Source organism: Callithrix jacchus, chromosome 3 (genome assembly GCF_049354715.1).
Source record: "Callithrix jacchus isolate 240 chromosome 3, calJac240_pri, whole genome shotgun sequence".
Lineage (NCBI taxonomy): Eukaryota > Metazoa > Chordata > Mammalia > Primates > Cebidae > Callithrix > Callithrix jacchus.
In genome coordinates, this window is record NC_133504.1 from 5,744,225 (window position 1) to 5,764,472 (window position 20,248).

Below are 20,248 nucleotides of genomic sequence, written 5' to 3' on the forward strand. Positions count from 1 at the left end.
ATGTGAGGATAGGAGGAGGAATTATGAGTGAAATATGTTGGCAGTGTTTTGGGGCTGGACAAGCAAAACGACGATGCCCTTTATCCATCAGAGGAGAGGAGAGGCGGCGGGGAGCACAGTCCGCTCAGTGTGGCATCGGGCAGCCAAGCGGGGCTGCTGAATCAGCAGCTGATATACCAAGCTGCCCTTTTAAAGACAAATCAGGGCTTGAGATGTACATTTCTGAATCTTCAAATAGCTCTAAATGAGGTTAAACAGCCCCTCATTCAAACGCATCTGTACGTTACTCTACAATTGCCTCAAAGATTATTGCCTAAATCCCGGCGTATGTTGGGAATTTGGATGGGGAGGGATGTGGGACAGATTGCTTTGAGACAGAAAATAATGCAAAAAGATGATGGGAAGTGAATACACAGGAACAGTATGTTAGACACCAAAGATGTCTTCCTTACGCTGCAGTTTTTGTGGGCACCTTGACACTTAGAGCTCACTTGGCTGTACAGCAAGAGACCATGTGGCCTGAAGCAGCGGTTAGACGTCTAAATTTCTACAGGCCGCTCTGGCCCAAGCTGAACTTGAGGAAATAAATATCTGTATGAAAAAGTTGTCTAGATCTGTTGCATAATTACTATCTTATTTAACTGTAGAAGGCGTGATTGGTTATAAAATGATCTTAAGAGTCTCGGGCCGGGGGTAGTGGCTCACGCCTGTAATCCCAGCACTTTGGGAGGCCGAGGTGGGTGGATCACAAGGTCAAGAGATCGAGACCATCCAGGTCAACATGGTGAAACCCCGTCTCTACTAAAAATACAAAAAATTAGCTGGGCATGGTGGTGCGTGCCTGTAATCCCAGCTACTCAGGAGGCTGAGGCAGGAGAATTAATTGCCTGAGCCCAGGAGGTGGAGGTTGCAGTGAGCCGAGATTGCACCATTGCACTCCAGCCTGGGTAACAAGAGCGAAACTCCGTCTCAAAAAAAAAAAAAAAAAAAAGAGTCTCATGTCAGAGCCAGGCACAGCGGCTCAGGCCTGTCATCCCAGCACTTTGAGAGGCTGAGGTGGGAGGATGGTTTGAGGCCAGGAGTTCACGACCAGCCCAGGCAACAAGGCAAGACCCATTTGCTGGGTGTAGTGGTGCATGTGTGTACTCCCAGCTGAGCATGAGTCCTGGAATCCTAACACTTTGGGAGGCCCAGACACACGGATTACCTGAGGTCAGGAGTTCAAGACCAGCCTGGACAACGTGGCGAAACTCATCTCTACTAAAAAAAAAAACAAAAATTAGCTGGGCATGGTGGTACATACCTGTAATCCCAGCTACTTGGGAGGTTGAGGCAGGGAGAATCGCTTGAACCCAGGAGGCAGAGGTTGCAACGAGCAGAGATACCGCCACTGTACTCCAGCCTGGGCGGCAGAGAGCGACTCCATCTCAAAAAAAAGAAAAAAGGTTGAAAAGTTCTCTGGTTCACAAGAACTGAATTGAAGTTTTTTGAGAGGCACATACATATATCCCCAGATAGAAACAGATATGAAGATCAGAGATCCAGCAATAATATCCTAATGCAGATTTTAAAAGTTAGTAGATTATAAAAGTAATGGTAAAAATAACATTGAACGGTCTAGAAAACATTTTATTTGGATCTTGAAAAGTTGCTCAGGTTTCAAATGCCACCTTTTGTGGGCCTTTTCCCCCTTGCCTTAATGAGCTGAAGGTTAGCAAAACCACCTGCTTCCTCCCCGTTCCTTTTTGATTAACATGACCGGGAAAGCACTGGGAAGGGAGACGATGGAGGCGCGCATCACGGAGCGTGGAGAGAATGGACGAGCTGATTCCAGGAAAAACTCAGAAGAGCTCATCAGCCTTATGCCAAATGTATATGAAGTCATTTACTCTTTATCAAGTTCATCCAGCTGAATAAAGTGATTTCAGTTTTGAATGTTCCTGTGATTATAACTAAAAGGTGACTCATCCAATCTGATGGCTCATAATTCCTCTTGAGACTAAACATTCAGAAGCAGGATGAACAAAAAAATTAACGAAGCCACAAAGCGTGGCTCTGATGACGGTTTTGATCCTTGCAAAATTAAACCAGCACTGCTTATGCTCCCTGTCTTTGCATGTATCTGTGACAATATAGTTTCTTGACCAAATTTATTTATCATGGGTCATTACGTAGTGACAGATACAAACTTAAGGAACGACATGCTTAATGTGTTTGCCACAATTCCACACATTTATGAGGATGCTGGTTTTCTGACTAAGGAGAATTTTTGTTCATCATCTAAGAACATCTCCTCCTCCGAAGAATGAGAGCCCAAGTCAGCTCTGCCTTAAATTCATGATTTGGTTTTGTGAGGGTCACCCAGAACCTACTATGCCCTTAACACTGAAGCCTAGGAGAAGCCTGGCTCCTTGCAGGGGAAGAAAGATGAGCCTGACCATCCTACGGTGGGTGATAAGGCTCAGGGATGTTTGTGAGAAATACAGAGAAATACTGATATGGCTTGGCTGTGTCCCCACCCAAATCTCATCTTGAATTGTAGCTTGCACAAATCCATGTGTCGTGGGAGGGACCTGGTGGGAGGTGATTGAATCATGGGTGGGTCTTTCTCATGCTGTTCTTGTGGTAGTGAATAAGTCTCATGAGATCCAGTGGTTTTATAAATGGAATTCCCCTGCACAAGCTCTCTTGTCTGCTGTCATGTCAGATGCCCTTTGCCTTTCACCATGATTGTGAGGCCTCCCCAGCCATGTGGAACTGTGAGTCAATCAAAGCTCCTTCCTTTATAAATTACCCAGTCTTGGGTGTGTCTTTATTAGGTGCAACTACCACCACTGATTGGTGAGAACAAGCATCAAAAACAGCAGTGTCCCATTGAAATAAATTTATGTGCCTTGTACCCATGATTAAAAAAACAAACAAAGGCATTTATATAAAATTTGTTTTAGAGTAATTATAGTATACATGAGCATTTCCAGTACCGCTCACTGCAGGGTATACTGTACTTTGATTAATCTGGATTATGACAGACTCACTCAAATTTTGGTCAGTACTAAGTTGTGTGTTATAAACTTTGCAATCCTTTATGTCCTTAGATCCTAGAAAGACCTTACGGTACAAAAACTCCGAAGCCACACTGCCTGGATTCCCAAGCGTCACTCACTACTTAACAGCGGTGTGACCTGTAACTTCCCTTTGGTTTACCGTTTCTTTGCAGTAAAGTTAAATAACAGTGTTTAGCTTGTTTGGTTGATGGGAGGCTCAAGTCAATTAATATGTATGTAATATGTAATATTTATGTGACTAATATATATGCAATATCTGTCAATATTCTTAAAACAGTTTTTAGCTCATAGAAAAAACTTTTTAAGTAGGAGCTACTGGTATCATTTAAATTGTCTGGCAAGCAGTTAACTAACAAGCAAAGCATTAAGAAACACGTACAGCCAGGCACGGTGGCTCATGCCTGTAATCCCAGCACTTTGGGAGGCCGAGGCGGGTGGATCACAAGGTCAAGAGATCAAGACCATCCAGGTCAACATGGTGAAACCCCGTCTCTACTAAAAATACAAAAAATTAGCTGGGCATGGTGGCGCGTGCCTGTAGTCCCAGCTACTCAGGAGGCTGAGGCAGGAGAATTGCCTGAACCCAGGAGGCGGAGGTTGAGGTGAGCCGAGATTGCGCCATTGCACTCCAGCCTGGGTAACAAGAGCGAAACTCCATCTCAAAAAAAAAAAAAAGAAAAGAAAAAAGAAATACATACATACATGTTTATGACAGAACTATTCAGAATAGCAAAAATGTGGGAGCAACCCAGATGCCCCTGAATGGAGAGTGGATGTACAAAATGCGATATTTTCACAAAATCGAATATAACATAGGGGACAAAGTGAACACACTGCAGGAATAACTAACAATCTGGATGAATCTTAGCAATGTAATTATATGCAGCATGACGTCACTGTAAAGACGGAAACAACTACTTAGCAGTATAATTATATGCAGCATGACGTCACTGTAAAGACGGAAACAACTACTTAGCAGTGTAATTATATGCAGCATGACGTCACTGTAAAGACGGAAACAACTACTTAGCAGTGTAATTATATGCAGCATGGCGTCACTGTAAAGACGGAAACAACTACTTAGCAGTGTAATTATATGCAGCATGACGTCACTGTAAAGACGGAAACAGCTACTTAGCAGTGTAATTATATGCAGCATGGCGTCACTGTAAAGACGGAAACAGCTACTTAGCAGTGTAATTATATGCAGCATGGCGTCACTGTAAAGACGGAAACAGCTACTTAGCAGTGTAATTATATGCAGCATGGCGTCACTGTAAAGACGGAAACAGCTACTTAGCAGTGTAATTATATGCAGCATGGCGTCACTGTAAAGACGGAAACAGCTACTTAGCAGTGTAATTATATGCAGCATGGCGTCACTGTAAAGACGGAAACAGCTACTTAGCAGTGTAATTATATGCAGCATGGCGTCACTGTAAAGACGGAAACAACTACTTAGCAGTGTAATTATATGCAGCATGGCGTCACTGTAAAGACGGAAACAGCTACTTAGCAGTGTAATTATATGCAGCATGGCGTCACTGTAAAGACGGAAACAACTACTTAGCAGTGTAATTATATGCAGCATGGCGTCACTGTAAAGACGGAAACAGCTACTTAGCAGTGTAATTATATGCAGCATGGCGTCACTGTAAAGACGGAAACAGCTACTTAGCAGTGTAATTATATGCAGCATGGCGTCACTGTAAAGACGGAAACAGCTACTTAGCAGTGTAATTATATGCAGCATGGCGTCACTGTAAAGACGGAAACAGCTACTTAGCAGTGTAATTATATGCAGCATGGCGTCACTGTAAAGACGGAAACAGCTACTTAGCAGTGTAATTATATGCAGCATGACGTCACTGTAAAGACGGAAACAGCTACTTAGCAGTGTAATTATATGCAGCATGACGTCACTGTAAAGACGGAAACAGCTACTTAGCAGTGTAATTATATGCAGCATGACGTCACTGTAAAGACGGAAACAGCTACTTAGCAGTGTAATTATATGCAGCATGACGTCACTGTAAAGACGGAAACAGCTACTTAGCAGTGTAATTATATGCAGCATGACGTCACTGTAAAGACGGAAACAGCTACTTAGCAGTGTAATTATATGCAGCATGACGTCACTGTAAAGACGGAAACAGCTACTTAGCAGTGTAATTATATGCAGCATGACGTCACTGTAAAGACGGAAACAGCTACTTAGCAGTGTAATTATATGCAGCATGACGTCACTGTAAAGACGGAAACAGCTACTTAGCAGTGTAATTATATGCAGCATGACGTCACTGTAAAGACGGAAACAAGTACTTAGCAGTGTAGTTATATGCAGCATGACGTCACTGTAAAGACGGAAACAACTACTTAGCAGTGTAATTATATGCAGCATGGCGTCACTGTAAATATGATTGAAACAAAGTAGATGTGCTTTTAGAAGACATATAAATACGATGAAATTATATGGACAGGAAAGCAACAGAATGATAGGCATGGAATTCAGAATGGCGGTTACTCACGTGTGTGGAGATGAGGGATGTAATAACGGCAGAAGTCATCTGGTTAGACACAGGTTCTTACGAAGGTCTGTCTTTGGCTTTCGATGGTGGGTGTGTGGGTGTTTAGTGACAGAAGGAAAGGAGGGAGGGATGTCCATGACTTCGTCATACACCCAGGATTATGGTTTATGCGTTTGGGATGCCTAGACAAAGCCCCCAAAGGAACAATAATCATTCTCCGTTACTACGATCGATTTCACTTATGCTATGTTACAACTCACTAAAAGATGAAGGTCAAGGCTCTGCTTGCTGTTTGCAGATCTCGTTTTGGTTGGGGTCTGGAGCAGTAAGATATATACAAATGGCCCATGTACTGAGAATTTTTCTAGAATGAATGTTTGTATTAGTCTTCTCCTGGAAAATCTAAATCACAAGTCACATTCATGTTTAAAGGCTCAATGGTAAAAATGCTTTTGTTTCAAATGTATGATATAGATTGGTCATTTAGAGTCAATTACATCAGTGTGGCAAGCATAGCATTCTCATGACACCGTTGGTATTCAGGAAACCTAAATAACTCCTTAAAACGCACTTCACACTTCAAACAAAGTCATCCTGCCAATTGCCAAAATATGGCTCAGTTAACTTTACCCTTTGCCAGTGATTTTCAGGAACGAGTGTGGATTTGTTAGCCTGATGCCTCTAAAGCATCTAGAGATTCCTCAAGTGACATCTGCCAGAAGACAGTGTAAACTAGGGACACCGTTACATTCAAGATGTCCAACAGGAGCTCACAGGAAAGGCCCTCAGTAGCCTCAGAGAGCCAAGGGGTGGACTGTAATGGCAAATGAGGGGACTCTTCCAGCCTCTTTGCCTAACTCTCCCTGACAAACTACTTCACGATGGGAGTCATTCTGTCATGTCTATAAATGAGGACATCTTCTTTCTGTAAATATTTACTGGGTAAATAATGTATGCCAGATATTGCTAGCAACTGGGCATATAGCAGTGAAAAAACCTGAGAAAACCCGCATTTTTGTGTGCATGTAGGACATATCAATATTAAACCTTAAGAACCTTTTTTAATGAAGAGGTCCAGTGTTTACATAATCCATTTAAAAGAATGTATTCCTAAAGTGTTTTTGATAAAACAGAGGGGATTGGAAAATAAATCTGGACACAAGTGACATTATGATTCCTTTGAGGCTTTCATATTGACCAACTTCTGTGTAGTACTCTCGTGAACTAGGAAGATAAAATCTGCACACTTCAAGACAACTGGGTAGGGAACACAGACAGCATGCGTGTGTGTGCAGGTGTGTTCGTGTGTGTGCACACGTGCATCCACACACTGCTTTTTCTCTCGCGTTTATCTGCCATGCTGCCCCTATCTGTGTGCCAGCACAGATAGGAACTGGAGACTGGAACATCGTCATCCATTTAGGACCCATTGCTGTTACAGGAACATGAAGCAACATGTGCACTCCCGCACCACGTGAGCTGGTCAGAGACTCCCATCTGCCCACTGTGTATGCTAGCCTATGTCTAGCCTATATCCGGCCTATGCAAAATCAACAGGACTAGAAATGTTTGTCTCCTGTGCCCAATTCTCTTGGGCAAATGAACTGTGGGGCTCAGATAGAAGCACGCTGCCCTTCCCAGAGCTGAATGTTTCTTGTCTTATTTCTCAAAACTTAGAGAGTTGAGGGAGAGGGAACATCCAGGGTAGTTTCTGGAGTAGAATGGGCTCTCAGGCTTTTTGATTAATGAATTAAATAATGAATGAATGGGCCAGGCATGGTGGCTTACGCCTGTAATCGCAGCTGAGGCGGGTGGGTCACCTGAGGTCAGGAGCTCAAGACTAGCCTAGCCAACATGGTGAAACCCGTCTCTCCTAAAAATGCAAAAATTAGCCAGATGTGATGGTGCATGCCTGTAATCCCAGCTACCTGGGAGGTTGAGGCAGGAGAATGGCTTGAACCAGGAAGGCAGAGGTTGCAGCAAGCCAAGGTCACGCCACTGCTCTCTAGCCTGTGAGACAGAGTGAGACTCTGGAAAGATGGGGTGAGGTTGGGGAGAAGGGAATATCATGACCCCAGCATGAAATGGGAAGTAAGTATGAATTACGTCTGAATTGTAATTTAAACATACCAGTTTAGAAATAGAGGTAATTCACTGAGAGTCTAGGCTGTCTTTATTTTTGATTATATTAAAAGCTAGATTCTTGTACAAAGTACTAGCTTAAATATTTATACTATACAAAATAAACCTTCTTAGAAGCATTCGTTCCATATAAATTGAGGTTAGCGGTACAAGCCATTCTTATGTATTCATTAAACTAGGACCTGAAGGGTTCATTTTAGGTGTTATTGCCTGGACCTAGAGTTAATCTGTATTTCTGAAGCAAAATAAATTGTTTTTTCACAAGCACTTCATAACTCAAACTTCTCCCTGATTCAGATTGCTTTTCTTAATCATTCGAAGTTAATGATACATTAATCACATAGTAGCCTTGCAAATAGCCGTAATACTAAATCATAATTAATGTAAAGTAAACATCCTAATTCCGGAACTTCTGAACATGGGAACAGGCTGATTGAAGTTGGTGTGGGTCATAAGACGTTGGCAATTGCTTGTGAGCCTGATGCCAACATTTCTCAACAGTAATCAAAGCACAGAACAGCAGCCATCCACGTGAAGAATAACTCAAAATGTCATTGCGCTTCCCATGCTATTGTAATTTAGCAAGTTATGGCATGACTGATTCAGCCACTAAGGAAAATATGATGAGAACATTGGCTAGGAATAATATCTGCTTAGATCTTTTAGTTTTTTGTTTCCTCAAAAGCCAATAGACTTTTACTCTTCAAAATAGGAGCTATGTAAAAATGCAGTATTTGGAATGCCAAGCTGCCTCCGTGATTGAGTTATCTGTTTTGAAGTTCTCCAGGACTGTACATTTTAACAGAATAAAAAAAATATCAATGATTCTTGTTACCACCAATGTTCCTGGCACTACTCATGAAAAAGGCTTTGAAAAGTAGTGAAGATTTATGGACCGGAGTTCTGTCTGCTCTGGTGTAGATTTATAAACCAGATTTTATTTTAGGAACAATCACATTCTAAAATGGAGAAGCTCAGGGGTAGGCCCTGGAGATAGCATAGAAAGACATGTAATATTTAAACAGTTCTCGAGATCGTGTATCTGGAGTTAAGTAAACTAGATAGCAAAGAGGGAGACAGCCTTGGATGGTGACCTGGACGTGTGATAATATGTATCTCATCTCATGGTGATGCTATCAGAAACAGGAGTCTTTAATCATCTCCTTCTTCTGAATTGTAATATGTGAATGAGTCGTTAAATATTGGCTTCCAGTTAGTATCTGCTTGATATGTACAATCATGACGGTAGCATAGTGGCTTGTACATTAAAGTTCAATAAACGTTTGTTGGTTGAATATACCTTTCCTAGGTTTAGGAAAAGTTCACACCATAAAAGGCCCTTGTGTGCTTTTATATTTTAAATCAAGTCTTTCGTATCATACATTTTAAAACTCAGGCTCATCAAAGTGACGGGATTTGCCCAAGTATCCCTTCCCACACAGGCTTAGTACAGTAAAAAAGTAATGTGATGTTAAGAGCACATACCCGCAAGTTCCCTAAAACATAGGTTGTTGAACCCTGACTCTGCCACTTCCTAGCTATTGATGTGTGCTATGGCCTGGATATTTGACTCCTCCAAATCTCCTGTTGAAATTCAATCCCCAGTTGGAGATGGGGCTTAATGGGAGGTGTTTGGGTCATGGGACCAGATCCTTCATGAACAGATGAATGTCCTCCTTGGGGAGGAAGAGTGAGTAAGTTCTTGCTCTATTCATTCCCAGAGGCGTTCTCTTGAGAGCCGATTGTTGAAAAGAGCCTGCCACCTTCGCGCTGTCTCTTGTTTCTGCTCTCGGCGTGTGATCTCTGCCCACCGCTCCCCTTCACCTCCCTTCCACCAGGAGTGGAAGCATCGTGAGGCCTCTCCAGAAGCCAAGCACACGTCAGTGCCCTGCCTCCCATGCAGCCTGCAGAACCAAGAGCCAAATAACCCTATTTTCTTTATAAATTACACAGCCTCAGGCATTCCTTTATAGCAACACCTTGACTTAGACAAAGTATGTAGACATGTATTTCTAAAGTTGCTTCTCCCACAAAAAAGAAATTTGTTTTTTGGCCCATCCATTATTGTTTGTCCTCTCCCAATATGAGTGACATTTTCTTCTGCTCTGTCATAGGAATGGCAGACAGCCAACATCCCAATAAAAATAGTTTATGTTAACATGTTCTGTGTACGACGGAAAAGTGACCACTGCTCTCAAACGTAACGAACTAGAATCCATGTAACTGCAAGTGATCACAATGCGGGTTCGGGGCTTCCTTTACCAAATTCTGCAACACAAGTGACAAAATGCTTTTACTCTCCATTGGAAAAGAAGAAAGGGAAATGAAGTCAGTAGGTATCCGATCAGAAGTGAGGGGGTATCTGCATCCATGAAGATGTCCACAGAGACAGTCTGTACCTGTGGACCTGAAGGAGAACAGGCTGAGTGCCAGGGTAGAGTCGGTCCGAACAAGAGACCCAGGTTGGATCTGTAGGGTGATCCGTGGCCCCGCACTCCGTGGCAGCCTACCCTGGAGCGAGAACCAGGCTGCTCTGAAAGAAGTCATGCAGTTGGGAAGTCAGAAGGAAATTCTTCTGCTTTTCCAAGAGCGGCGAAAGTTCAAGATAAAAGAGACAGTGTGGAGAGTGTCTCTGTAGATAACAGGAGAGAAGATGGCCAATAAAGATCAGGCTAAGTAAGACTTCACTACCTATGTTAAAATATGCCAGCCCGTAATCTTAAAGACCGTTCTGATCATTCTGCATTCAGCCACTGTGTCAAATAAGTTAGGGTGTTTGAAACAACAGAAGCTTTGGGCAAATAAGCTTCGCCGTTCTCCACCGTGTCATTTGAGTATAAACTTGTATGTTGTTTTCCTTGCCTATTTTTGGTGGATTGAGTAAAAGTTTTAGCTTTAAATAGCGGCAGGGCATGAATGACTATATTAGGTATGAGAAATGGAGAATGCCAGGAACACATGTGTGGGGTAAGAACCAGAGGTGAGGTCACCTAGGTTGGCATTTTGCTGAACAAAAGGGCAATAGATACCAAATCCCATTTTGTCGTCCAATTCCGAAGTCTTAAAGCCCTTATTTCTAGGATGGACTTGATTTTATTCTTTCTGATGAGAATTGTGAACCAGATGGTTAAAAACCCAGCGTGGAGAAACAGTCTCCTTTGGATATCGTGTTTCCTAAATTCAGGTACATCTTAAGGGAATACTGAAGCTTCTAGCTGCAGCCGTTATCCACGCACCTTGTCAAGTCAAAGCATAAATTTGGTGTATTTTAGAGCATTAACCCTGAGGGCCGCTGGGATGACTTCCACGAGATGAAAGAAAAAAATAAACCTCAAGTACATGAATAACCTTTCCTGCGCTGCTCGTAGTCACCTGGAAACTGACCACGTGTCTCTACCATATCGCTCTGTGACCTCCCAGCACAGCCTCCAAAGCCTGTCTAGAGACTCAAGTTCATGCCTGAAGGAGAACAGGCTGAGTGCCGGGTAGAGTCGGTATGAACAAGAGGCCCAGGTTGGATCTGTAAGGTGATCCATGGCCCTGACGTTGAGATAAGGACAGTTTAAAAGGGAGGTGGCTGGAGCCCAGTCTTCCTTGATTCATGCAACCACTGTTCATGTACACGTTGATCTGATCACACTTTTCAACAATTGCATTAAAGCCCTTAGACTCTTTCCATATAAATTTTTGAAAAGCCTCTTCAACCTCATCATGAAGTTTAGTTTAGCGAAATTGCAGGATTTTATATTTATCCCTGTTAAAGTTTAATTCAGCCTGTCAGGATCAGCTCTCTGCTGATGACCGATCCCCTCTCACATGGCTGCCTTCTGCAGAACACACACATCACTTAGTTTTGCCCTAAAATCAAAACGTTGAAGACACACAGTCAGAAAAGGGTACTCCTCAAATTGAGTCCCTTTTATTCACCTATGATTCTGCTGAACCACTTGTCCATTTAGTGATAGAGAAACTGAATGCATTTTTTCAAATTTCTGAATAGCAGAGGAGCAGCAGTATATAAATAAAGATAGTCCATTTCTGATGTCAGAAGTAGTCACTTTACCAGTGACAGTGGAAGATCTCCGTCTTTGTCATCTTCTTTAATTACCTCCCAAAGAACAGTACAATAAACCATCCACCTTTGTGCTTTTGATATTTGTGTGAATATCAACACAACTTTTAATAAATTCAGAATTTCTTCAGATGATATTTTTCCCCCATTGCCTTATTATTTTCTCACTCAAATTTTCTAAAATGGATCAAACTGCCTAAGACATACAATTTAAGATACATTTTGGCCGGGCGCAGAGGCTCACACCTGTAATCCCAGCACTTTGGGAGACCAAGGTGAGAAAATTACCTGAGGTCAAGAGATCGAGACCAGCCTGGCCAACATGGTGAAACCCCCGCTCTACTAAAAATACTAAACTTAGCCAGGGATGCTGGCACGTGCCTGTAGTCCCAGCTACTCAGAGGCTGAGGCAGGAGAATTACTCGAACCTGGGAGGTGGAGGCTGCAGTGAGCCGAGATGGTGCCACTGCACTCCAGCCTGGCCAACAGAGCTAGACCCTGTCTCAAAAAAAAAGGCACATTTCAATCTGAATAAACTTTGTAAGTACTGTATTACTTAAATTTTAAGACTGTAAGATCAAATTAGAGCAAATTTTCCCCCACCCCAAAATTTAAATTCCACATAGCAAGCAGGGAATTTCACCACTGCGTATCTGAGACACATATAAATACGAATTTGTAATAATTCCGACAATATATTCTGTCAGCAATTCTGACAAACCTTGACATTGCTGAGGTACATAAATGTTGTTTCAGGTGTTCAGGAAACAGGTGTATTCAATCAGAAGAAAAGTCTGGCTTTTTAAAAATAGTGAATTAACAATAAGCAGGCTTATTTAACTGTAATGTTTCATAGTATAGCATTGCCATGAAAATAATTTAAAATAAATATACTTATTAACTTAAATTTCTGAGATTTTTCAGGAAAAAAAAATATCAATAGCTGTTGGTCTAGGCTTAGACCAAGAAGGTCTAAGATGCTCTGGGTTTAGGGGACCTGATCAGCACTTTCCATTTGGACTTGTGCCATAACTGGGCAAAAGGAATCCTTGTCATAAGCAACCACTATTTCCCAGTTAGTCTTAGTGAAGAAGTACACAGTTCTATGTTAAGAGTTCTAATTTTATTCACCAGTTTTGCCTTTTACACTGTCTTCTCACATTTTGTTCTTTTCCCTCACCCCTGCCTCATATGATTCAGTAATTAATTAAGTAGGGGACTGTAATATTTTAAAAAGAAAGATCTTAATATCATTTTTGTTTTGTTTTGTTTGTTTTTGAGATGGAGTCTTGCTCTGTTGCCCAGGCTGGAGTGCAATAACACAATCTTGGCTCTCTGTAACCTCCACCTCCTGGGTTCAAGCCATTCTCCTGCCTCAGCCTCCCAAGGAGCTGGGACTACAGGTGTGTGCCACCATGCCCGGCCAATTTTTGTATTTTTTTTTTTTTTTGAGACAGAGTCTCACTCTGTCGCCAGGCACCAGGCTGGAGTGCAGTGGCACAATCTCGGCTCACTGCAACCTCCACCTCCCGGGTTCAAGCAATTCTCCTGCCTCAGCCTCCCAAGGAGCTGGGACTACAGGCATGCACCACCACACCCAGCTAATTTTTGTATTTTTAGTAGAGATGGGGTTTCACCATGTTGGCCAGGATGATCTCGATCTTTTGACCTCGTGATCCACCAGCCTCGGCCTCCCAAAGTGCTGGGATTATAGGCTTGAGCCACCGCACCCGGCCTAATTTTTGTATTTTAAGTAGAGATGGGGTTTCACCATGTTGGCCAGGATGATCTCGATCTTTTGACCTCGTGATCCACCAGCCTCAGCCTCCCAAAGTGCTGGGATTACAGGCTTGAGCCGCCACACCCGGCCTAATTTTTGTATTTTAAGTAGAGATGGGGTTTCACCATGTTGGCCAGGCTGACCTCGAACTCCTGACCTCAAGTGATCCTCCCAGCCTGGCCCCCCAAAGAGCTGGGATTACAGGCATGAGCCACCACACCTAGCCAACATCTTGATCTCAAATGATGTTTTAAGATTCCTTAATGGAGGATGCCTATTACATGCTAAGACTCAGGAGAGATGAACTACTTTTGAGTATCTGCTTGGGGCATCCATTTATCTTATCTTCAGATGCTTAACCCTAACAATGCCTTGATTGATCTCAATCCCTACCGCAGCCTTTGATGCTTGCTTCTACCTAAAATCTAAGCTGGAGACATGCAAAACTAGACTAGATTACATAATTCTGTTGATGTCAGATGATTTTTATATTTCAATATATGAAAGTTAAAATGGCAGATTTTAAAATTAAAAGCAGTGAGAAAATTAGCAAAGCATAAACATTTTTTAAATGGTTATTTAAAAAGATCAACACTTTTCTCCTCAAAATAGAAATGTGTGCTTCCCAGTACAAGGTGGGAAATCAGAGGCACTTTCCCTTATTGAATAAAGCAGGAGAAGGCTGCCGTCAGGATGTTCTCACTCTGCAATTTGTCACACAGTTTGTTAAGTGACATTTTATAGACATCTCTTTTCATCCAGCCATCACTTTAGGCTATCAGCTGTCAAAGGGAAAGAATGATTTTTTTAAAAACAAACTAATCATCACCACCTTCTAGTGTCACTTTCCGTTAGATCCAGTGACACTGTTTGCAGCTGGGCTGGGGGCAAGGGTTTCATTCACCTATTTTCTTAGATTTTCTCTTGTTCATAGCAATGTGGGGGGAAATTTTTTTAGCTTAAAAAAAAAAAGGATATTTTTAAAGAACAAAGAAAGCCACCTGGAAAATGGAATTCCTTTTCAATTTCAACATGTTGCTAAGCTGGGTGTGGGACAATTGGGAGACAGGAAAATCCATAGAAATCAATCTTATAAACCATATGGTTTGTTTCAGTCTAAAGCAATACAATCATGCCCTGTGTATTTTCAGGAAAGTCTAGATTATCTTCTTAAGACTCAATCAAAGGTAATGGTCTGCTTCAAAATGTTTGGAATATTGGTGAATGGGAACAATGCCAGTTTGCCGGACCGGAGACGCTTTGCTATCGGTGGACAAGACGGTCATAGTGACACTGGTATACATTGTTTAGATGCGTAGAAAGGGGCAGAACTGGGATTTGAGTCAAGCTTTGTCTATTTCTTGACCTATTCTTCCAACACTATTCAGTTCACCTATGCACGTGTTATAGGAATATTCTAATGAATTCCTCACGTGTCTCTTTGATAATGTGCCTGACTCATGAGGTCCTCATTCAGGATCTGCATTATTTTCATTAGAAAATTTTTTGGCTTTTGATTTGCATATTATAAGCTAATGGAATTCTCCCAGTACTGTCCTATCAAGTTGAACAAATGACGTAGTCTTAGCAAAAAGATGCACATGTAAATACTTAGATGTGTTCTGTGTTATCCCTAAGATTACCACATAAAAGTAAAGGCCCGGCGCGGTGGCTCACGCCTGTAATCCCAGCTCTTTGGGAGGCTGAGACGGGTGGATCACGAGGTCAAGAGATCGAGACCATCCTGGTCAACATGGTGAAACCCCGTCTCTACTAAAAATACAAAAAATTACCTGGGCATGGTGGCGCGTGCCTGTAATCCCAGCTACTCAGGAGGCTGAGGCAGGAGAATTGCCTGAACCCAGGAGGCGGAGGTTACGGTGAGCCGAGATCACGCCATTGCACTCCAGCCTGGGTAACAAGAGCGAAACTCCGTCTCAAAAAAAAAAAAGTAAGGAATGCCATGAAAGTAAGCTGCGTGGGCGTGGTGTCTCACACCTGGAATCCTAACACTTTGGGAGGCCGAGGCAGGCAGATCACTTGAGGCCAGGAGTTCAACACTAGCCTGGCCAACATGGTGAACCCCTGTCTACTGAAAATACAGTGTGGTGGTGCATGCTTATAGTCCCCGCTACTCGGGAGACCGAGGCAAGAGAATCACTTGAACCCAGAGGCACAGGTTGCAGTGAACTGAGATCACACCATTGCACTCCAGCCTGAGCAACAGAGTGAGACTCCATCTTAAAGAAAAGAAAGGAAGGTTCTGGAGCAATGTTAAGTCACATGACCATTTAAAGCAAATAGTTCAGTGAGTGATTCACCAACCTTGAGACTTTGGAATAACATCGGAATGAATCATTTACTGAGTGATCAACTTCTAATCAGAAAGCCTTTAGGGAAGATTAAGAAGTATTTTGAACAACTTACATTGTAAAGTCTTGAAAAGAAAATTGCTAGTTTCCTTGGAAGACATGTAGTGCTCTTTATTCAGGAAATTTTCCAGGTATCAGAGCACTTGGTCTAATTAAAACAAACACTGCATATTCTCATAAAAAAATTATCAATGACCTCATGTGCATTTGTTTCTTTACTATTTGTGGTAATTTCTCCTTATTCCTAGAACTGATGTTGAATGTGTTTTGACTTCAGCATAGATAAATAGATGCTGTGGGTAAACTGGCTCCTGGATGGTCAGGAACATTTTCAGGCACTGTTAGCACAGGAATTCTGGGAGGGACTCGGTGTTCTTACGAGCTTGGACACTCACGCCATTGCTGTTGACTTGTGTGCCACCCACTCAGAGGCGGAAGAGTCTCTGAGCCAATTTAGAGAAACTAGTCAGAAAAGGGGTTGAGGTGAGTTTCTAACTTCCCAAAATAAATAATTTAGAGTTTTCTTGTAATTATTTCAAAGAGGCACGTTGACATATAGGAAAGACAGGTAAAGATGCATGCCAACCTGAATGAAGTCATTTGACTATAATTGAAAGGTGAAATCAATTGGCATTTATGAATACTTCTTATTTTACCACAGTCAGAGATAGAGAGGCATTAATGCATTGATCCATTAGGGCAGCTTATCCAAGAATAGTGCTACATATAATCCCATTTCAAAATAAATAAGTAAATTCAAGTTAAAATCTGATGCATAATTTTAATATGATTGTATTTTTATTCTGTTTAAAATACATCTCTTTATTAAAAACTAATATTCTGCAATGTTTTCTTACTGCTTAAACATCAGTGTGTCCCTTTTTGAATAATATATGAAGTGTGAATAGACAAATTTCAAAATAACCATAGCAATGTATTGGGGTAAGGTTAGTCTGTGGAAAATCTTTAGGGTAACTCCTCACATTAACTGAGCAAAAATTCAATCCTCTAGTTTCATACATGGTCTTGGTACTTAAATTCAGGTCTTCAAAAATAAAAAACCTACACAGAATTCTTGGCCAAAGCTGGGGAAAGGATTTTGTCTCTGCTGCTCTTCAGAATGGCATGCCTGGTAATCAAAACAATTCAAGCAGAATTACAAGACAGCAGGCACAAAGGCATGTTAATGCCCACGCAGGATCAAACTCCTTGGGATCCTCATTCAAAAGTTGAATAACCCAGTCTATTCTCTTATGCACATTGAGAACACAGGCTGCTCTGATTCCTGCAGAAAAATGAGATCTCTGATAATCCCAAGAAATTCAAGCAGAGCTAAAAGACTACAGACCCGAAGTCATGCTGTTAGCAGCCCTTCCCTGAACTATCAACACAGTCCTTTGCCATATGTGTTTTGGCAACGGAGGCTACTCCAACCCATAAGTAAACCAACTCCATTGTTGTCACAAATTGGGACACATAGAAAGTTGGTCATTATATGAAACTTTGACAAAAGTAAATACAACCCCATAGCACCTGTTGAAATCATGTTGACACCTTAATGTTCAGATGCTTCTTTGCTCTGTGGACTGTCTGCTGAGGCTCAAGGTCATCTCCGTGTAATGCTTAGTTCTCATAGTCTCGTCCCTGGTTCAATTCCAAGTTAAGAGAAAACTTGAAATACTGTTTTCTAGTAGCATGCAAACACTCTAGGAATTCGATGCTTTCCAGAATAATATGTGCTTGTTATGTAAGTACAATCAAGGACACTTTTCAGAGCAGAACAAAGAGATTAAATTCGCTTTAGTTTGAATTGTCTAAAGAGATTTCTTAGTCATGGATTTGTTAATGGACTTAGCACAAATAATGGAAATAGAATCACGCATTTTTATTAGTCACCCAAGAAGCGCTTCGGTTTCAGGTTCTTCTTGAGAGCTCAGTCACTGGGGTTCTTCTCTTAACAACTTGGAAAATGTCTTGCCTGATTAGGAAGTCAGTCATTTCACATCTTGCCATCTAAAACAATGGGAAGTTGAAAGCCCTCACAAATTACATTTATAAGTAACAGGATACGTCACTTTCAAGATGAAAACCTCAAGGATCTGTGGCGCCTTTCTTTGTTCTCATTGCTCCTATTTTACTTTCTGAGTGTTAGATGTTCTGTAAATATCAGCATTTGAATTCAAACAACAGAAGCTGATAACTAGTTCTCTAACTCGGTACGAAACATGATTATTGTCTATCAGCAGTTGTCTTCTGAGTTGACAGTGTTTGATGTTTTCTTTGTCGGTCGGTATTATTCTAGCCCAAATACTGTCTTCCTCATGCAGCTTTAAAACCTTAAGCCATTTTAAGCACAGGGTTGCCTGGTTCCAAAAGGAATGACAAAGTCAGATTTGGGAAAGGTCCTTATGAGCCTCATTTTTTGGAGACTGTTTAGCCCTTCTTGTTTTAGAACTTGCCTGGGTCACACACATCCCCTGAGGCTTTTCTTTTCCATTTATTTTGTCCATTTAAGGTTAACAGATTAGGAGTTTTGCTATCGAGAGACTAAAATAAATGCGTTTGAAAGCGCTTTCCCAAAGCTCCTGGGCTGGCCGCTGCCCTCTTCCCTGACTTCCTCAGTATCCTTCCATACAGGCGGCATTCAGCTACCAAGTAGAGTTTTTAGAAACAGGTCACATTTTTATGTGCAATTCTGGAGAAAAACAGAACAAAGAGCAACAGCAAAAAAGAAGTGTACCTGTTTAGTACATACACTGAAAAATAGGCTATAAAATTTATCATCCTAAAATTTCCTTCCATCGTTTTCCAAAGTCAGTCGGCCTTTGGAAAAGGTTCCAAAGTGTTCCTGAGTAGCAGTGTGGAAACTCAGCTCTAGCCCGGCGCACTATGCATGGCTCCTGTCCTGCCCCCTACCCTGCAGCGAAGGCCCAGGGCAGATGGGCACGGTGTGACACTGAACACAGTCAGACAACACAAAAATTAAATGCTGCATAGCAAGGCTACCATCTGTATTGTTTTCAGCTTATAGCTCTAAAAACATACTGAAGTGATTATCAGTATTGTGATTTTACCCATTTTAAATGTGCATGAATTTAGTATTTGACACCTGAGGTATTAGTAATTCAATCTAGGCAAATATACATATGTATGTGTGTGTGTATGTGTGTGCATGTGTGTATATAGCAAAATGAGAAGGATTATATTATATATATATAAAATCTTTATAATTGTGTTTCATAGGATGTAAGTTTTTTTAATGTTATTTTATTTCACTGGGAGAAGGGTACCATCATGTTTAGCTAATGTTCACATTTTGATATTATTATTATAATTTTGCAATAGTAATGAACAAAGCCAGGCTTTCCATAAGAGGTGAACTCCGATAGCCACATTGAAAGAAAATAATACTTGTCGAACTGAGCAGAGGAAATGGTCAGAAGGGAGAAGAGGGTGAGAACCTTGGCAGACAAAGGCAAGAAAGCCAGGAAGCTCGTTGGCTGCTCTTTTTAGAGACTGAGAAAAATATATTTATCAAAAGTCTTTCTTGACAGGTAATCATGCCAGTGATTTCATTTCAAACTCATCCTCATTCATCCAGAAGGAATAAACAAAGTTCTTGAAAATGTTCAGATGTGGCAGTACTAATGTGCCTGGAAGCCGTGACTGCGTTGTGTTGGCGAGTTCTTGTGGATACTGAACAACGGGCCCACTCAGGAGCAAAGGCCAATGGCCGGGTCAGACATCGCTCGCAGGGAACTGTTGGACTTAGCAGATTTCCTTCCTTGTCAGTGTGTCTTTTCTCTTTGGTCTCAGGTTATGGATAAATAAGAAACTCCATAAATGGGCTAAGAAAATATGCCAGAGAAAGAACTAAGTCATCTCACATGTCATAAGATGATACGCAAGATTTAAAACTTTTTCTGAGACATGTCCGTTCTGCCAACCATTTCTAGTGAATTCATCCGAAAGGCTATGCATGCAACACCACTGGGAAAAATCGGTGTTCAACATGAATGCAGAAATGGGGTTTGTAGTAACCGTCTATTTCCTGTGTCTTAAAAAGAGAGAGATGAATCTCATCTTTCTTGATAGTGTCCTCAAAATATGCATTCCATTCATTACATACTCCCCGGTAGTAAAATGACCCGCACATGTAAGGCAATGATTTTAAAGCTCCAGGGCAGCTTTTAAAATTCCGGAAGAGGACACTTAACAGACAATCCTTTCAGGCTTAGAGAACAAAAATTATTTGTATAAATATTTGCAGAAGAAATTTAATTTTTAAA

General features: G+C 41.5%; 1 protein-coding gene across 37 annotated transcripts in view; it reads left to right on the forward strand.

Annotated features, from left to right (window-relative positions):
- Positions 1 to 20,248, forward strand: part of SORBS2 (sorbin and SH3 domain containing 2) — a 392,630-nt gene that overhangs the window by 253,605 nt on the left and 118,777 nt on the right. The window lies entirely within an intron of this gene.